Below are 17,915 nucleotides of genomic sequence, written 5' to 3'. Positions count from 1 at the left end.
ACTGGAAAGGCAGATACATAACAGAGAAAAGGAAGGACAGAGAGAAAGATTTTGCTTTCTCAGGCTACAAGCAGGGAACTAGATGGGAAGTGGAGCAGTCAGGACACAAACCGAAATCCATATAGGATCCTGCTGCTTGCTAATTGAACCATCAATTAGCTAATTGAACCATTGCATCAGGTCCTACTTTATGCATATCTGCAGTGTTTTCATTTGTTGTACAGTGGATTAAGCTGCTGCTCGCCATATGTGCCTCCCATATTGGAGTGCCTGGTTCAAGTACTATCTATGCTGATTCTGCTTCAGTTTTCTGTTAACATGCCTGGAAGGAAGCAGACAATGGCTCAAGAGAGTCCCTGTCACCACATGGCATAACTGGATGGAGTTCCTAGCTCCTCGTTTTGGCCTGGCCTACTTCTGGCAATTGTAGGCATTTGAGTAGGGAACCATCATCTAGAAGTTCGCTCTCTATCTCTGACTCTCTCTGTGTTACTGCCTTTTAAATACAGAAACTGCTAAAATATTTCATTTTAAGGGCGGGCATTTGGCACTGCAGGTTGAGACATGCCTCGGGATGCTGCATGCCAAACTGGAGTGTGTGTACCTGCTAACGGGAACCCAAGGAGACAGCAGGTGATGGCTCAAGTAGCTGGGTCCCTGCCACCCTTGTGGGAGACACAGATTAAATTCTTGCTTCTTGGCTTTGGCCTGGGCCAGCCCAGAGGCTGTGCATATGTGGGGAGTGAACACCAGTTAGGGACCTCTATGTGTCTTCTGTCTTTCTAATAAACAAATAATGATTTTGAATAATCATTTTTGAAGGCAATTTAAAATTATATTTGTAATACAAAAAGAGGACTTTGTGACTAGAGGCATCAAAACCACACAGTATTCTAAGAAATTTCTTTGAAAATACAGACAAGGCTACAGTGATTTTGAGAATAATTTATGTCTCTGTTACCCATGGGAAAGCTAATGAATGGACACAAACACTATTAGGGTAAGGGTTAGACAAACAATAAAAATTTTCTTGAGTGTTCTCAAGAGATATAACCTTAGACTTGCATGGATTCGAAGAGGGCCTTTCCATATCCCTACTGTAGGGAAGGATCCCTCTCTGGTAAGGGTCAGTGGTTTCCCAGAGACAACCTGTAGTCAAAGACTTGACATTTGCCTCTCTTAGCTCCCTCCTGCTGTCAACAGGCCAAGTGCAGCTTGGGTACCCTGCAAGGGTTCTTACGCAGACTGATAGGTAGCCCCTCTGGAATTGGAAGGGGCTGCCACATCCAGAAAAGCAAGCTGAAAACAACATACAAATTTGGATGTTTTAGCTAACACGTTTCCCTAGTGTCCCACCCTCCCAAAGAGGTCGCCTGCACCGGTGGGCTTCCACAGACCACCTGCATATGCAGAGCCACTTGAGCTCCATCAATGAGTTTTACAAATGAAGATACAACTGAGATCTTAAACACTCCTAAGAGGACCTGCCTTATCAGTGGGTCCCCAGTGTCTTTCCATGGGTTCCCAGAGGCCTTAGTCCCCTTTGAGCTGTTTCTTCTAACATCCTGGTACAGTTTGGCGCAGGGCAGCACCTTGCTGGGACCTCAGAATGCAGCCTTCCATGCCATGAGAAGCTCCATGGGTCACAGTTAGGTGCTGGCTATGGCTGGAAAGGCCCAGGGTACCCATTCCACTGCAGTGAGCCCGGCCTGCCCTGGAAGTGCTGTGGGTAGGGTAGAGGGGGCTGCTGGTGAATGCAGGGGTGCAGCTGGCCAGTGCCCTGTCATTCATCTCTACTTGGCCGAGGGGGGCATGGACCCTGTGAGAGGCTTCATTTTTTCACAAGCACGGACTCTGTGTGTGTGTTTGGGGAGCTGTCTCTGGATGTCTCGTCTTTGCCTCTGTCTCACTGGACAGTTCACCTAGCCTGAGTGGGGCCTTCCTGGAGAGAATGGTGGCCATGGTTTCTTCTATAATCTTCTTCTTCCCTCTAACAGGAGCTGTTTTGGGCTGCCTCCATTTCTCACAGCACTTCTAACCCAGAGAGTCACTCCTGCAACTCTTGTGCACTGGGAACAAGTGGGAGTGTCTGTCACCAAGCACTGTGGTCACTATGTATGCCTCCCAGGAACCATTTCAGAGAGCTAAGGGTCAACAGCAACAAAACAAACTGCGCAGGTCCATTCACTCAGCAGCAGTTTGCTGAGCCCCAGCTGCCGGCTGGTCTTCTGTGGATGGGCACGTCAGGCTCTTCCTTATTCACAGAGCTTGTTACCTACCTAGTGAAAGTGATAAGCTAAAGAATAATCAGACAAATAATTGTGTGTTTGTAAGTCGCCACTCTGTTACAGCACACTAAAGGTTATAGAGTAAAAACAGAGATGGAGCATTTTTAAAGCAGTGGATCTCACCATTATAGTGAAAATCATTTTTTATTACAACCCAATGCACACACTCACACACATGCACACACAGAAGTTAGCCTAAGTTTCATCAAACAAGTATCTTATCTCTACTAAGAACAATACATTCTAATATTTTCCTATTCAGTTTTAAAATGCTAGCTCCAACCCAATGAATTGACCTTATAATCTATTAATAGTCTTAAGCCACATGAATGACCATGATCTACAATTTAAAAAACCCTGGGTGCTGGTGCTATGGCATAGTGAGTAAAGTCACTGCCCACAGTTCCTGCATCTCACAGGGTACTGATTCGAGTCCTGGCTGCTTCACTTTTGATCCAGCTCCTCGCTAATGTGCCTGGGAAAGTAACAGGACGATGGTCCAAGTGCCTGGGTCCCTACATCCACATGGGAGACCCAGAAGAAGCTCCCGGTTCTTAGCTCTGATCTGGCCCAGACATGACAGTTATAGCCATTTGGGGAGTGAATCAGTGGATAGAAGATCTCTGTCTCTATAACTGTGCCTTTCAAATAGATTCAAAAAAACAAATCTTTAAAAACAAACAAATAAAGAAAAGCATGAAAATATCATGGTGGCTCTAACCCAAAGTAGAGCTGGCGTGGAAGTCATGGAATGCTTCTCTGTGGGAGTGACCTTCAAGCCAAGACATGTGAGGTCAAGGGGAGTTAGCTTAAAAAGGGACAAGAAAGAATGTTCCAGGCAAAGGGAACTACGTATGCAAACACTCCTCAATTTACAGAAGAGGAAACTGGGGCCAAGCAGAGACATGATTTATTCAAGGTCTCCCAGCTCCAAGCCTAAGTCTCCTGACTCCACCCAAGGCTCTTTCCTGTACTATGGCCTCTCTGTTACAATGCTCGTCTTTGTTTTACCTAATTATGGGCCAAGGACTAATTATTCTCACCTAGGCTGACTGGAAGAAAAGAGAGGAACAGCATGACAGGAGGCTATGTTTATAAAGAGCCCATTTAATTCTGCATGCAAAACAATGCATCTAAGCTCCCCCCCCAACCACCTGGCTGGAGGCCTGAACTGCAAGCTGTTTGTTCCTTCCGGGTAGGGACTGGCGGGGAGCCATATTCCTGCTCAGGTCTGGCTTGGATGAAAGGGCACTGACAGAAGGTCCAGGCGAGGCAGAGACTCAGAATTGGGCCCTGAAGAAAGCTGCCCCAGTTCTCCCATTTCCCCAGGCTGAAGCCTGTGCCTAACTTCCCGGATGTACCTCTCAGTGCTATGCTTTCAGCCTCGGGGGCCACGTGAATGAGTGCAGTGATGCAGCATGAAGGCAATGTGAACGCAGCAGGTGAAATAAAGGCCCCTACCAAGAGTGTCAGTCAGGGTCACAGGCAAAGTGGATCATCAAAGAGGGCATGAGGAGGCAAGAGGGAACAGGACTGCTGAATACAGTCAGTTTGTGCACTGCGCAAAGCACCCATTGGAGGGAATGAATGAGGGCTGGAACCTTCATTCTAATGATGACGTCACACTCCTGGCAAGGGGCTGTTCCCGTTGGGGTAAAAAGAATCTTCAGCTGGAGGCCAGAAAGGAGCGATGGAGCAAGGCATATCTGGTTAGAAGCAGCCAGACCTACGCAATGGCAGAGCTAAGACACAGCTATGGAGCCTTGGAGAGGACTTGCTGCAGGTTGAGGTGGATCAAGGCTGGTGGTTGGGCATGACTGTGGATGGTGACAACTGGTACCATTGACAAGCAGAGGCTCCCCTGGACTTGAACACCTGCTGGTGCCAGACCCAGTGAGCTCCCCGCCTCTCCACTTCTCTCTCACAGCACTATGCCTGCAAGTACAGGTCTATCTCTGAGAGTTTAACGCTTAGCTTCAAATTGGTACTGGCAGCTGTGTGACAAACACACAAACATTATACCAAAGTCGGCAATTCAGAGTAAAGACAGCCTCCCTGGCTCCCCATCCTGCTCCAAGTCTGTTTTCTGTCCTGGCACTCTGTCACTGCTCTGGTCACCCCGTTCTGGTTGAGGGCAGCACCTACTGCAGATTCATGGCCCTCTTGCCACCTTCAGCCTTTGTGCAAATTGCTTCTCTACCATCTGAATTCTGCATCTTCAGAAATCTCACTCTGAGCATGCCAGGCAACCCCCACCTGATGCAAGAGCCCACCACAGGGCTGTGTCTGGGCCAGAAGACTTGAAAAACTCAACCCATTATGAATGCGAGGATGCAGCTCGGCCCTCATGTAGCCAAACAAGACTTCCATTCAGTGCTCAACCGCCCAGGCACATTTCTCACTGCTGCCAACTCAGACCTTCGGGATCTCAACCCCCAGTGCCTGTCCCTCCCATGCCTACTCATCCAGTGGCCTGGTCTGTTTTGCTGAGAAAACATGGGTCTTTTCTGAGCAGAAACCACACTCACGTCAACTGGACTACACCTTGCAGATTAGGGACAGAGAGAACCATCCCTTCCCCTGTCATACAGGAGGGGACATCCTCCCTCCCCTACAAAGCGGCCCCTCCCCTGGTACCCTAAACATTCTTCACTTTGTTTCCCATCTCACTGGCACCTCTTTTCCCCAAACTCAGCTGTCTTGTGGTTTCCTCGGGGTCAGGCTCCAGGACCCTACAGGCCTGGGGATGCTCACGCCTCCCACGTGCCACACTGCTTGCTAGTAACCTGTGCACATTCCCCTGCACATGTTACATCATCCCAAGATTATGGACAATACTTAATGTAGTCACTTCATTCACGTGGACTCAGTGAGTACTCAGCATGTGCCACATTCATGTGTTATTTTCTGGAACATTCTGGGCTTTTTGTTTTCAAATACTTTGACCCGTGTTTGGTTAAATCCATGAATTTGAAATCTGTGAATATGATAGGCCAACTGTATCACCATTTCTGTTCTGCCATAAAAGATATCAAGACCTTCTTATTATCAAAACTTACTCAAAGTCCATATTACCTTCATATTCTAATAGAAAGGTTTTTTTTAAAAGATTTATTTATTTTTATTACAAAGTCAGATGTACAGAGAGGAGGAGAGACAGAAAGGAAGATCCTCTGTCCGATGACTCACTCCCCAAGTGGCCGCAACAGCTGGCGCTGTGCCAATCCAAAGCCAGAAGCCAGGAACTTCTTTCCGGTTCTCCCACACGAGTGCAGGGTCCCAAGGCTTTGGGCCGTCCTTGACTGCTTTCCCAGGTCACAAGCAGGGAGCTGGATGGGAAGTGGAGCTGCTGGGATCAGAACCGGTGCCTATATGGGTTCCTGGTGCGTTCAAGGCAAAGACCCCAACCATTACACTATCGCACCGGGCCCAATAGAAAGTTTTAAAATAACTTTTTAAAGACAAGATTTTAGCCTTTGCTCCTGTAATTCCACTTTATGTAATCTGCTCCAAAGAAATTATTCACAAAGGAAAAATGTCACCCAGGGATGCTCAAGAGAGATATATACACTTTCAAACTGTGGGTAACACCCAGCTGCCTCATAGAAGCCTGATGACTTGATGCTACACTGGATCTTAGCCAAAAGGCCGAGAAGTGATAAGCCTAATGATTTGAATATTGCATATCAATAGGATGGGCTATCCCAGAAAGAAAGGGGGCCTTTGAAGTGACAGAGATTTGGATTCTGTCAACACAGAGAAACCTGTAAAATGAAGAACATTTTAACAGACAAAATGTCTTGAGAAAACTGCAATCACAAAACTTACTACAAAAATCACAATTAAAAAAAAGATTTATTTATTTATTAGAAGGTAGTTACAGAGAGAGGGAAAGATTGAGAGACAACAAGCATGAGCTTCTCTCTGCTGGTTCACCAGAGCGGAGCCAGGAGTTTCTCTGGGTCTCCTTCGTGCGTGCCGTCCAAGCACTTGAGCCATCTTTGGCTGCTTTCCCAGGTGCATTACAAGTGGAACAGCAGAGACTTAAACCAGTGCTCATATGGGATGCTAGCACTGCCGGCTATGGCTTTCCTTCTTTTTTTTTTTTTTTTTTAAAGATTTACTTATGATTATTTATTATTATTTTTGTTGGAAAATCAGATATAAAGAGAGGAGGAAAGACAAGGAGAAAGTTCTTCCATTTGTTGATTCACTCCCCAAGTGCCTGCAACGACCGTGGGTGCAGAGTACCAAGGCTTTGGATCATCCTCTAATGCCTTCCCAGGCCACAAGTAGGGAGCTGGATGGGAAGCGGAGTCACTGGGACACAAACTGGCACCCATATGGGATCCTGGCATGTGCAAGGCAAGGGTTTTAGCCACTAGGCTACCATGCAGGGCCCTAGGCTATGGCTTTCTTTACCTGTTATACCATTGTGCTACCCTCCCCAAATTATAATTTTGTATGTTTTCTGATAAAGAATAAAATTGCTGGGGCTGGTGTTGTTGCACAATCAGTTAAGCTGTCATTTTCAACGCTGGTATACCATATCAAAGTGCCAGTTCAAGTACTATCTGATCTATTTCTTATCCAGCTCCCACATAAAGCACTTGGGAAAGCAGCAGAAGAGGGACCGAATACTTGGGCTCCTGCCCCCAACGTGGGTGACTCTGAGGGAGTCCCTGGTTCTTGTAACCATGCGGGGAGTTAATCAACAGAAGAAAGGTTTTTTTCTTCTTTTTTCTCTTTTCCTGTCTGTCAAACAAATAAATGAATCTTTAGTGAGAATAAAAATTATTTTATAACAGAAATTGCAATTCCACAGCTACTTCTGGGTACCATTTTCCTGCACCTCCCTGCTGACCTTTTCTGTGACCACCCCTCCCATCTGTTTCCTCTCTCCCTTCTCCCCTTAGTTCCAGGCAGTGGCTTTGCTGAGCTGGCACCGGAAGCAGCCACCCCTGCTGTCTTCCAGTGAGATCCTTTAGTGTAGTTTAGGTGGCAGAACCATCCAAATTTCTCCAGATCTCATCATTTGTTTCTCAACTACACACAATTCTCAGAGCTTATCACTTTAGCGCCAGCCTTTGAATCCTGTGCCCCAGATCTCTGGAGACACCCTTGGAAGGAAGCCACCCCTCCTGGGTGTTGCAGATTCCACACATGCAGCTCCATCTTTAACCTCACCCCCATTTGCTGGTTCTAGGGGGAAAACTGTTTTGACTGTTCTCATTTCCCATTCCATTGTCACATCTCATGGTCCTACTGTTTCCAGTCTTTCAAGTCTAAAACTAAACTCATTTCCAAACTGTCTTTTTAAGCTTTCTTATTTCTGATTAATGTCATCGGTATTCTCCCCAAGTTAGAACTCCAGCCAGCGTGAGCTGCCCCCCGGGTCCCTGCCACGCTGGCCCTTGTGGGCACTCTGCAGCTGATGCTGCATCCTGCTCTGCCAAGCCCTCTCTGCTGCTCACAGACTGATCATCTTCAGGACAAGGTCAGCTTCACGTCCTGCAGCTAGTCTTTGCGTTAACTCCTGTTCACAATGATTATTTTCCTTTTGGAATCTTTTTAGGATTTAGACTCAGTAACACCTATTCTTTTAATTTATTTTGCTCTTTTCCCAGGTCGTCCTCTGGTAAGATCCTGAACCATGCCACATGCTCAGTGCCAGCATGCTGTTCTCTTCCAAAGCCTTCTCAGGGTCTTCCAGGCCCAGGGGTCACCCCTCCAAAGTTATAAAAATATGCCTTCCCTTCTCCTTCTTATCCCCTTGGTGGTACTTACATATAGTTTTATGTCAGCTGTCTCGCCAGAATGTTAGCTGGATTCCTTATGGACAGAGATGATGTCTAATACAAGAAAATACCAGATCCATGTCCCTGACATCCATATGCAGTGGCACCTCCACACCCCAGCCCTTCTTTTTTTTTTTTAAGATTTATTATTTTTATTACAAAGTCAGATATACAGAGAGGAGGAGAGACAGAGAGGAAGATCTTCCGTCCGATGATTCACTCCCCAAGTGAGTGCAACGGCCGGTGCTATGCTGATCCAGAGCCAGGAGCCAAGAACTTCCTCCAGCTCTCCCATGTGGGTGCAGGATCCCAAAGCATTGGGCTGTCCTCGACTGCTTTCCCAGGCCACAAGCAGGGAGCTGGATGGGAAGAGGAGCTGCCGGGATTAGAACCGGAGCCCATATGGAATCCTGGCATGTTCAAGACGAGAACTTTAGCCGCTAGGCCACTGTGCCGGGCCCTCACATCCCCTCTTCTATACCACGGAACAACTTCCTTGTGGAAAGGGACTGATCTTTTTCATAACTTATGGGGCTATAGAATACAACACAAAGAAGGGACTTGACTAATTCTTATTGTGTAAGGCCTTTGGGTAACCCAGTGCACCACAATGCCAGCACGCCCTATGAACAACAATTTCAGTCCTGGCTGCTCCACTTCTGATCCAACTCCCTGCTAATATGCCCGGACAGGTAACAGATGATGGTCAAAGTGTTTGAGCCCCCGCACCCATGTGAAAACCCAGGATGGAGTTCCTGGTTCTTGGTTTTTTAGGGGCGAACCAGTAGATGTAAGATCTTCCTCTGTCCCCTGCTCCCTATTGCCCAAACAAACATACATATGAAAGCAACAACTAAAAAACCCCCACTGTATCCTGCTATTTTGGGGCTAGCCTAACACATCTCTGTACTCAGCAGTGGTCTTGTCACCTCAGAGTGTTAATGGGATGCCGAAAGTGGGAGCCTTGAGCTGTGAGCTCTTCCTATCTAAAATCAGAACAAGTCAGAGTCCTTGATAAGTGTCCCCAGCCTGCAGGGAAGGGGTGAGGGGTGGCTGGCTGCCAAGAGTCCGGTGCTGCAGCAAAGCCTGGCTACACGGTGTGCATACGGTGCCCAAGATAAGCCTCCAGTGGCATTCCTCACACGGGAGGGGGAATCTAATTTCACCCAGTGGTCCAAGACCTGCCCCCTTTGTATGGCAACACATGCACTTGTCCCAGCTGTGAGCCTGCTGATTCAGAAGCAGCTAGGATTTCATGAGAGTCAGAAAACAGCATTACAAGGTGACCAGGCTGTTACAGAACATGGCAAGGTACTCAAGAGAACAGTGCTCACAAGCTAAGATGACGGCTTTTCTGACAGTCACTGTCACCACGTGATGGAGCTCTGCCAGCCAGCCCCCCCAGACTGGTTCACTAATAATTCCAGGCAGCTGGGAGGGCCCCCACCCATCTGGGACAAGTGTTTGGGGAGTCAGAAGCATTTGGAAGAAGGGGCAGGTCCTGCTTCTCAAACATTTACTGACGCGCAGGCCGAGCCTGCGACAGGCCATATGTTCCTCCATGCTAAGTTCTGACTCCCGAAGAGGAATCCAGAAGCTCCATTTGCCAGTGCTCAGAGTTAGGCACACTCCACCACCAGCAGGTAGGTATCACAGCCCTCAGTCCTGGACTGCTGAGGCACCGTACAGTGTGTGTGTGTGTGTGTGTGTGTGTGTGTGTGTGTGAAAGATGAGGGCAGGAGGCCAGTGTTGGCCAGTCCATCCTGCCCATCAGCAGCTCCAGTGGCCTGGCACGCAGAGGGAGTTGAGCAGCCTGGTCCTGTGGAGGGCTTCTGGGTATCAGGTATCAGCCACTGGTGGGAACCCAACTTTCCCCAGCCCTGCAAGGAAAAGGGGCCCGCAGCTGAAGGTGCAAAACAAGGTGACCAAGGGCAAAGGGAGGAGGGGGCTGGGCTGGGGCAGGTCTGAACAGTCTTTCACTTCAGACAGCTCCTAGGGCACCTGACTACTCACCTGGGACACACAACTTTGTGGGACACTGGGGAACTGGGAACCCAGAGGATTCACAATGACATTATAGCAAGAAAAGCCACCCTAAAACTTTCTGATAGATTTATTATTTTGATGCTATTTTTGGATGACATCTAATAACTGTACATATCTATGGGGCACAATGTATTGTTTGACATGTGTATACCTCAAGTCAGGTAATTTGCGTGCTCAGCACCTTAAACATTCATTACTTTTGTAGTGTGAACATTCAAAATCCTCCCTTTTTGCTATTTTGAAATACACATTATTGCTCACTGTAGCCAGTTTACCTTCTGAAAAAATTAAATGGCCAGAGTCAAGAGGTAAAGATGACTATGACTACCTTATGACCCATCTTATTTTCACATTTTAAAACATATCTTATTTGGATGTATAGACCCTGGAACTTCCAAGCTGTGGTTCTCATGCGCACACAGTAATTCATTGGACATACTCTCTGTCAAGGAAGAAAAAAAGGACTATCTAAGGAAATACCTTGGAGAAATGTTCCTGTTGCCCGTCATGACAGCACTGAATCGGGATAACCATTAAAAAGTGGATATGTTGTGATTTTCTTAAAGACTGCTCTGCTAAATACAATCTGCAAGTTACTAGCTTAAAAATGCAAAAGGGGGGGCTGGGTATTGTGGCACAGCAAGTTAAGCCATTGCTTGCGATACTTGCATCCCACACTGGAATGTCTGAGAATAAGTCCTGCCTTCGCTTTTTTGTTTCCTTTTTTAAAGATTTATTTATTTTATTGCAAAGTCAGCTATACAGAGAGGAAGAGAGAGAGAAAGATCTTCTGTCCAATGATCCATTCACCAAGCAGCCACAATGGCCAGAGCTGTGCTGATCTGAAGCCAGGAGCCTCTTCTGGTGGGTTTCCCACACAGTTGCAGGGTCCCAAAGCTTTGGGCCGCCCTCAACTGCTTTCCCAGGCCACAAGCAGGGAGCTGGATGGGAAGCGGGGCTGCCGGGATTAGAACTGGCGTCCATGTGGGATCCTGGTGCCTGCAAGGTGATAACTCTAACCACTGAGCTACCACACTGGACCCTTGCCTTCACTTCTGATCCAGCCCCCTGCTGATGTGCCTGGGAGGCAGCAGGTGATGGCTCAAGTTACTAAGATCTTGCCAAACATGTGGGAGACCTGGTTCAGTATGGCTCAGTTCTGGTCAATGAAGACATCTGAGGAGTGAACCAGTGGATGGAATTTCTCTGTCTCCACCTCTCTGCCATTCTGACTTTCAATTAAATAAAAATTTTTAAAATGTAATAAAGTCATAACTGTTTATTGCAAAAAAAACCCCCCACTAAAATCACTAAGAAAGTGCCGTTTATTTACAATCCAATTATTCAGTGACAGTCACTTCAGATGGGACATATTTCTCTTTGCAAAAATGGCACCATCTTTGACATACTATTTTGCACCCTGCTATTTTCAATGATTACATGTAAAGGTCTGATGTCAACAAATACTGCTCTATAAATGCTTTTAATGCCTGTACAGTATTTTATCTGACTAATCCCCGATTCCTGACCCTTTTGGTTGTTGTAAATGTTTGATGTTATTAATAATGTTGTGTCACAAAAATCTTGTGTAAGTATTTTTAAACACACCTCTGATTTTTTTAAATATTCCTAGAATGGAAATTTCTGGTCTAAAGATACATGTCCTTTCAAGGCTTTTGAGATATATATATATTCACATATATATATATATATTCGAAACTACTGGGTACATCATGTTTCTTGCGCAGTTATTTTAAACATATCACACAAGTGGTATAGATCTATATATAGGAAATAGTTTAAGGACAATCATTTTGCATGGAGCTAAAACATTTTGTATGGACCAAGTTTTTATTTACTTGAGGCAAATGAAGCACTCAGAAACCCAAACACTGATGCTGTGCTAAAAAACTGAGTAACCACATCCGGTCAAAGTTGGGAGGGCAAAGTACTAGTGCAAATAAGATCTAGAAGTCAGCTTAGTATTGGCCACAGGATGTCTCGTCAGCTTTGGCCAACTGTCCCACAAATGTGAACTCCTGGCCAGAGGGAAGATTGGGTGATGGAATGTGAATTACTCAGCACAAGCGATCCTGACTCCTGGGTAAGCAGCCCAAAGCACCAAATGATAGATGTGTCATCTTTCTATAATAAAACAGGGCATCAAGCTAAAGACTACAACCGGCCAATGTCGGACAAAAGTGAAAGTTCGACGATTGAACAATGTTACCACAGCTGATCCGGAATTTTTAACAGAGGCCCTTCTTCAATCATTCTAACAAAGATGTGCGGATCAGCAGGTCTCATGTACAATGCAGCTATGATCACAGAGCTGGTCAGCTAGCGTTTCAGCTCCTATAAACACCAAGTCCTCCTGACTCTAAATAAAAGGAATGCATTTTGTTTCATAAAAGGTTGTTTGGGTCAGGTGTCATTTTTGTCAGTAGCTGAAAATTAAGTTAGCATGCAAGTGAGATGATGACAGTGTCAGTGGGTGAAGTGATGCAAGGGACTGAAGAGAAGCGAAAGACCAGGGACGACTGGCGGGGTATTTGGTCCGTGGAGCACCCTGGACCACTGCGGAGGGCTCTTCCACTTAAGAGCCTGTTTTGGTGCAAATCTGCTTGGCCCACCCAAAGGAGCCACTTTAATCCACCTTGGCTCATGCATCAAAGGTCAAGGCAATTGCTTCTGCTGGATCACAGTGTAATGAATCACCAACAATCACTACCTATGCTATTTGGAATTCATTATACCACAAAAACATGCACATTCCTTATCACAAAGCATCTCAAAGCCTAAAAAGTAATGGCTGCCTTGGAGTAACCTCCTATCCTCTCTCCCACTTCCCAGGGGTAGAAATGACTGTGTTCCTGTTTTCTACCTTTGGATACCTGTACCCGGGGATGTTCCTGAATGAGCTTATCTAGGAATTTAAGCCCTTCATGTGTTCCCAGTTGAATGGCTTGCCCCAGACTCCTTGGTTACTTGAGTATTTAAATGTTCCCAACCAAGAGGTCTTCCCCTGGCCTTGCCTCATTAGTGACAGGTCCCCCTCCTAAGACGAACAGCTCCTTTCTCTTGCCCTCTGGATCCTCCAGTGACCCAAACCAAGTCACCAACCTGAGCCAAGAGATTTGAACTTAGCTGAGCCAGGTTACCCAACAAAGCCACACCTTTAGCACAGAGGAGGTGAGTGGAGGCCACGTGAGGTGTGCTCACAAACAGCTTTTCCATTACTTAGGGAGATTACTCCAGAGCTTGGCTTCCCCAATGGGAGGACTCACCCCCAAGACACACATCCACACAGCAGCTGGGTACTCTCCGGGCATAAAGGGCTCCTGCCCTCCAGACTTTCCAATAATCAGGTCAACTGAATGCATGAATGGTCGTTTCATGTACTCCTGTTCTAGCAGCACAAGTAACCCTGGGAACACTAGGTTTTCACAGGACAAGTCTCTCTGTGCATATTAAATACGCCATGAGCTTCACAAAAGTTGGGGGTGGATGCCGCTACTGAATTGAGGATCCAAGACACATGCTAATCATGATAAACTGCAGAAGCAGGTTTATTTGTTGGAGAATATAAAAGAATGTTTGCTATTCTTTAGTCAGCGGCTGTTCTACATACTTTATTGATTCCTACAACCCTGGAAAATAGATAGCTACTAGTCCAGAGTCCAGATTTACAGATGAGGAAACTGGAGCTCAGAGACCACATGACTCGCACACAGCCACACAGTGAGGAAGCTGCCACTGGGCAGGACTGGGATTTGAACTCAAGTCTGTCTGCTTCCAGAGGCCAGGAACTTCCCTTTGCCAAAAACAGGGCCTAAGAGACCCTAGGGCTCCCTGGAACCAAACAGGGCTTCGTTCTGAGGGCAGGAGGACAACCCTGTAACCCAAGGTGCCATTGTACCTTGCTTTCTGGAATGTGACAGCCTCACAGATAAGAAGCTGAGGCTATTCCAAATTCCAGGTTTGCTTTTTGCTAGCTGATGGAAATAGGAAAAAAGAAAAGAAGAGAAAAAGACATGAAAAACCTTCTTGAAGTCAGGATGTATAAAGAAATATTATTTTTGAGGTGGCAAGAATAAATATTTAATCAGACAATCTGACACTAAATTTTGACTACCTCTGCAACATCTCAGGCAATCAAACAAGCCCGGGTCCAAAGGGCTAATTACAGACTACTAAATTATTTTTATGAAGCTCTCTGGTGTAGTAAACATGAGAGATGAAGCAATGTAGTGTCACAGAATAGTTCAAATCTAGCAATCTACGTTCTAATCCTGGCTCAGCCACTAATAACCACCAGCACTCCTAGGCACAGCATTACACCACTTATGCAATGTCTTTTTTTTTTTCAGACTTCTTTATTAGCTGGATGATGTTGGGCAAGTCTCTCAAGTCTCATGTCAAAATCTGGAGACACGAGACCATACCTTCTGGGGTCCTCTTGGGCTCCTATGTCCTAAAGCGGAGGAGGAAGACATACGCTTCAGGGTCTCTCTGAATGTGTTTATAAACAAGTCAGGACAGTTGTATTCTAGCTCAGGAAAGTCACAGTGTCTGCCCAACTCCCAAAAAAAGTCACACGGCTTGATTCAGGCAGTTCCTCGACTGGCTAACTGCTCAGTTTCTAGATAACACCACCTCAAGGCCTTTGAGATTCCTATCCGGGAACTTGGTGCCATTCAATAGACACCTGCCATGCCTCACACCAACTGACTGTCTTGAATGAGGCCCCAAGGACCAGCCTGGAGAGGACACCAGAGGACAACCACAGCATCCTGCAAGACTGCAGGAAAGACCCCTCTTCCTTGGTTCTAAGATGCACAAATACCTCCTCCAAGTCTCACCATTGTTTAACTGCTTGAATATTTCCGAAGTTGGAATGTACCTTGAAATCAATACATGCATTAAATCTTTTCCCTAAAAACTGGTGTGTCTTACAATCAAGGAAAAAGAACCCTAACAAAACAAAACAAAATGTAACATCTCACTCATAGACTCAGTTCCAGCCTAGTTCAAATTATGAAACTTCCCCCTTGTCTTTAAGACTGATTTGTTTATTCAAAAGACAAAGTGACAGAGAGGGACACACATACACACACATGGGACTGGTAGGGGAATGCTCCATCTGCTGGTTCACTCCCCAAACACCAGCAACAGCCAGGCTGAAGCCAGGAGCCAGGAACTTCACCTGGGTCCCCCACATGGGTGGTAGGAATGCAAGCATGTGGGCCATCTGCCTCGTGTCAGGTGCATTAGCAGGAAGCTGGACTGGATGTGTGGAGAATTTCCCTAATAAGGAATGTGTGCACCCCAAGCGGTGGCTTAACCCACTGCACCCCACCCCTTCTCAACAATCACATTCAGTAACAGCCGGACAAGAATCAGTCCTGCTTCCTCAGCAGCAGTTTCAAACGTATTCCGTCATTATCTCATAAAACACTAGGATGGATTTCAAAGGCAAATTAGCCCACATAAACATCATCTCTGATGATCTGAAAATACACTGTCCCATGGCATACTGGAAAGGGGAGATATTCCTCACACCCTCCTGATCTGTCTAGTCTTGACACATTTTCTTGCTTCTTAATTCACAACCCTCCATCCCAGTAATATCGCTTGATTCCCAAAATACCCTCGGCCCATGAGGAGCAAGCTCTCGGGCACAGCTGTCCGCGCCTGCCCTGCCCCGGTATTTCGGTGAGCTATGCGACACACAGAGAGGACCACAGTGAAGGAATGGAACGCTCAGGCCCCCGCGGGTCCCACTGTGCCACAGGCAGGTGCATCCCACCAAACCCCAGACTGGCATTCACAACGCAGAAGTGGCCCTGCAAGCTGGGGGCCGGGGGCCGTACTTTTCCTCAACTTCATGTCTAGTTTAAAAGTAGGGCGACAGCCGTCTTTGCTACTGTAAACTAATCTGATGGGCAGGAGGGTGGGGAGTGGCTCCGGGGAGGACGCTGCCAACAGGCCATGATTGAGCAAAGCCGAGGAGCCAGCTCATCACTAATAAGCCCCGAAACTCCAAATGAGCTGCTCACCCCACCACGACTGTCAGAAGGGGGATGGACCACACCTTTCACAGCATGGAGTCGAGCCCCTACAGCCACTGGGACAGGACTGGCTCCTGTGCACACATATTTTCAAACAGTGCCCTGGAATTAGGAAGCCAATGAGGAAGAAAGAATCAAAGGACGTTGAATACGGAGGCAAGCATACCCAGCAGGCAGCAGTCCTCGAGTTGGGGCAAGTCTTTTTTTAAGAGCTTCTGGCTGTGGGCAACCAGCTCTGACTTCAGCTCAGTGTCTGCTGGGAGGGGAAAAACAACCACCGTTGGGCAATCTCCTTCATGCCAAGATCAGAGACTGCAAGGTGGGAAAGTGGAAAGTTAGCCACCAGCCCCAGGAATCGTCCAAGCGCACTAGTAGTCCTGTCCAGGCAGCAGGGCCAGCGGCCTCAGACCTTCCCTTCTTCTGTTAGTCAAACACAGGTATCTCTGTCAAGCCCCACCACCACCCCTTAAACAGAGTCAGGCCTGTTTCCAAACCCCACATCCCGCCACGGTCGTATTGTGAATTTTTTTTTAATGCATTTTAAAACAGCACTGCAAGATGCTTATTCATAACACCACACCGGAAGCACAGGCAACATTTTTTTCTTTTTTTTTTTTTTTTTTGCCCTCGCTGTTGCTGTCTCCCCTCTCCCCTACAAACCCCGCGGTCAGGCCAGGAGCTGGGCTTGGGAAGGCCACCGCCGGGCGCACACCAGCGGGGTCCACCCAGCAGTAGCTGATTCCGATGGGGCTGAATCCGGCTCATCAAAATCGACTCTGAAAGCCCCCAGCAGCCCCCAGCAGCAGGTTAGAACAGTCCAGACCTGCTCCCTCAGACCAGCCAGCGCAGGAGCGCGCGCTCAGAACTCCCACCCGCTTCGAGGGGAGCCCCCAGGTTGGGACCGGCGGAACGAGTCCCCTCCCCCCAGGCAGGTCTCCCTCCGTTCTCCCTTGTCACCTCTCATGGCAAACCCAGGAGGCCCAGGAGCAGCAGAGAGGGGACAAGGACGAGCGACGTAGTTGAGGCGGGAGGGGGGTGGATGCGGTAGCGCCCCATCTCTCGCGGAAGGACCTCTCAGATGGGTCGGCAGGGAGGGCGGGAAGGAAGGGGAGGAGGAGGAGTGGCTCGGGGAGCCCGGCCGCCGAGGCCGCAGGGAGCCCCGAGAGAGGGACGGAGCGCGGGGGGCGGGCAGCGGAGACGCGGCTAGGGGGGCGCGGGTGGAGGGCGAGCGGGGAGCCCGGTTCCCCTCCCCCAGCCCCGGCCCGGGCCTCCCGCTGACTCAGCCCCACGGCGACTGTCGCCTCAGCCCGACTCACAGTGCGCGAGGCGGCTCCGGCGGAGGCGGCAGGGGCGGGGAGGGGACAGCGGCAGGGGCGCTGCGGCTGCGGCTGCGGCTCCGGCCGGCGGCTCGGGGCGGAGGGTCCTAGCAGAGGCCGCCGCGGTCTCCGGCTCCAACGCACAGACACTGCGGGGGAAGAGAGCACTGCGCAGGCGCGATGCGGCCAGGGCTGTCAGTCCGAGCGGGGCGGGGCCAGGGCGCCCGCCGTCTCCAAGGCAACCGGGCGGCGGGAGGACGACAGCCCCTACCTCCACCTTGTCCTAGCGACTGGCGGGTGAGGGGATAGGGCGGTGAGAACAGTCGCTCCTGGTCGCCGTAGCAACGAGGCGACCACACCAACTCGGTACTGACGGAACGCTCCTTCCCCGTCACC

General features: G+C 48.3%; 1 protein-coding gene across 1 annotated transcript in view; it reads right to left on the bottom strand.

Moving 5' to 3' along the window:
- The window catches only part of MAPRE3 (microtubule associated protein RP/EB family member 3), a 55,461-nt gene extending 37,797 nt beyond the window's left edge, over positions 1-17,664 (bottom strand). The window contains exon 1 of the mRNA XM_040992947.1: positions 17,520-17,664. The gene's annotated coding sequence lies outside the window, so the exon portion shown is untranslated. The remainder of the gene's footprint in view (positions 1-17,519) is intronic.
- Positions 17,665-17,915: the final 251 nt, after the last annotated feature.

Source organism: Ochotona curzoniae, unplaced genomic scaffold, assembly GCF_017591425.1.
Source record: "Ochotona curzoniae isolate NIBS_2020 unplaced genomic scaffold, NIBS_Ocur_1.0 contig_883, whole genome shotgun sequence".
In the NCBI taxonomy this organism is placed as follows: Eukaryota; Metazoa; Chordata; class Mammalia; order Lagomorpha; family Ochotonidae; genus Ochotona; species Ochotona curzoniae.
The sequence above is the reverse complement of the archived record's forward strand: the minus strand, read 5'-3'. Positions and strand labels throughout refer to the sequence as shown.